We start from the raw sequence: 2,519 nt of genomic DNA, 5'->3' as shown, positions 1-2,519 counted from the left end.
GGGATAATGTGTATTACCAGCTACAGGACTCTAGACCACCAGGGATAATGTGTATTACCTGCTACAGGACTCTAGACCACTAAGGATAATGTGTATTACCAGCTACAGGAATCTAGACAACCAGGGAAAATGTGTATTACCAGCTACAGGACTCTAGACCACCAGGGATAATGTGTATTACCAGCTACAGGACTCTAGACCACCTGGGATAATGTGTATTACCAGCTACAGGAATCTAGAACACCAGTGATAGTGGACATTACCAGCAATAGCACTCTAGACCACTAAGGATAATGTGTATTACCAGCTACAGGACTCTAGACCACCAGGGATAATGTGTATTACCAGCTACAGGAATCTAGACCACCAGGGATAATGTGTATTACCAGCTACAGGACTCTAGACCACCACAGATAATGTGTATTACCAGCTACAGGACTCTAGACCACCAGGGATAATGTGTATTACCAGCTACAGGACTCTAGACCACCAGGGATAATGTGTATTACCAGCTACAGGACTCTAGACCACCAGGGATAATGTGTATTACCAGCTACAGGACTCTAGACCACTAAGGATAATGTGTATTACCAGCTACAGGAATCTAGACAACCAGGGAAAATGTGTATTACCAGCTACAGGACTCTAGACCACCAGGGATAATGTGTATTACCAGCTACAGGACTCTAGACCAGGGTTTCTCAACCTGCGGTACGCGGCGCAGGTTGAGGAGGTACGCGGGAGCCGGCCGGGAGAGGTGCGGGAGTGGAGGGCAGCAGTGGAGGAGCTGATGACGCACATGTCTGTGCACTGGGCCTCAGCTCCCCTGTCCCTCTGCTGCAGTGCGGCCCTGGTGGTTGTCGGGAAGGAGGAGGAGGCTGCAGCAGCTTCCTGTGGGCTCCAGTCACCGTGCAGTACATGTACTGCGGGCTCTGTCTGTGGGGGAGCTGACAAAACAGTACGGCTGCAAAAGCCTCCAGCCGACAAGCGTCTCCCTGGGATGAGGCGGCTGCATCTGCACTTGGCAGATCTGCTGGAGGCCAGGGAGCACCACTACTGATGTAGGTAATAGGGTTGGGGGATGCTGAAAGGCTGGGGGCCACTGACAGAGGATTACCTTCCCCTCCGGCCGTTCCCGAGTGTCCCGACAAGCCCCGCCCCCTGGTGACAAGCCCCGCCCCCGACCATGGTTAGTAAGTTAACTCACTGCCAGTTAGAAGTCTCCCGGCTATCCAGCATAGTGTGTAACAGAGGTGACCCGGCTATCCAGCATAGTGTGTAACAGAGGTGACCCGGCTATCCAGCATAGTGTGTAACAGAGGTCACCCGGCTATCCAGCATAGTGTGTAACAGAGGTCACCCGGCTATCCAGCATAGTGTGTAACAGAGGTCCCCCGGCTATCCAGCATAGTGTGTAACAGAGGTCACCCGGCTATCCAGCATAGTGTGTAACAGAGGTCCCCCGGCTATCCAGCATAGTGTGTAACAGAGGTCCCCCGGCTATCCAGCATAGTGTGTAACAGAGGTGACCCGGCTATCCAGCATAGTGTGTAACAGAGGTGACCCGGCTATCCAGCATAGTGTGTAACAGAGGTGACCCGGCTATCCAGCATAGTGTGTAACAGAGGTCACCCGGCTATCCAGCATAGTGTGTAACAGAGGTCCCCCGGCTATCCAGCATAGTGTGTAACAGAGGTCCCCCGGCTATCCAGCATAGTGTGTAACAGAAGTCTCCCGGCTATCCAGGATAGTGTGTAACAGAGATCTCCCGGCTATCCAGCATAGTGTGTAACAGAGGTCCCCCGGCTATCCAGCATAGTGTGTAACAGAGGTCCCCCGGCTATCCAGCATAGTGTGTAACAGAGGTCACCCGGCTATCCAGCATAGTGTGTAACAGAGGTCCCCCGGCTATCCAGCATAGTGTGTAACAGAGATCCCCCGGCTATCCAGTATAGTGTGTAACAGAGGTCCCCCGGCTATCCAGCATAGTGTGTAACAGAGGTCCCCCGGCTATCCAGCATAGTGTGTAACAGAGGTCCCTCGGCTATCCAGTATAGTGTGTAACAGAGGTCTCCCGGCTATCCAGCATAGTGTGTAACAGAGGTCCCCCGGCTATCCAGCATAGTGTGTAACAGAGGTCCCCCGGCTATCCAGCATAGTGTGTAACAGAGGTCCCCCGGCTATCCAGCATAGTGTGTAACAGAGGTCCCCCGGCTATCCAGCATAGTGTGTAACAGAGGTCCCCCGGCTATCCAGCATAGTGTGTAACAGAGGTCCCCCGGCTATCCAGCATAGTGTGTAACAGAAGTCTCCCGGCTATCCAGGATAGTGTGTAACAGAGATCCCCCGGCTATCCAGCATAGTGTGTAACAGAGGTCCCCCGGCTATCCAGCATAGTGTGTAACAGAGGTCCCCCGGCTATCCAGCATAGTGTGTAACAGAGGTCACCCGGCTATCCAGCATAGTGTGTAACAGAGGTCCCCCGGCTATCCAGCATAGTGTGTAACAGAGATCACCTG

The 2,519-nt window shown here is 53.1% G+C and overlaps 1 long non-coding RNA gene across 1 annotated transcript in view; it reads left to right on the top strand.

Moving 5' to 3' along the window:
- The first annotated feature begins 903 nt into the window (after positions 1-903).
- Positions 904-2,519, top strand: part of LOC138796979 (uncharacterized) — a 12,343-nt gene continuing 10,727 nt past the window's right edge. The window contains exon 1 of the long non-coding RNA XR_011363870.1: positions 904-1,061. This is a non-coding gene — a long non-coding RNA (uncharacterized lncRNA). The remainder of the gene's footprint in view (positions 1,062-2,519) is intronic.

Source organism: Dendropsophus ebraccatus, chromosome 7 (assembly GCF_027789765.1).
Source record: "Dendropsophus ebraccatus isolate aDenEbr1 chromosome 7, aDenEbr1.pat, whole genome shotgun sequence".
Classification (NCBI taxonomy): Eukaryota; Metazoa; Chordata; class Amphibia; order Anura; family Hylidae; genus Dendropsophus; species Dendropsophus ebraccatus.
The sequence above is the reverse complement of the archived record's forward strand: the minus strand, read 5'-3'. Positions and strand labels throughout refer to the sequence as shown.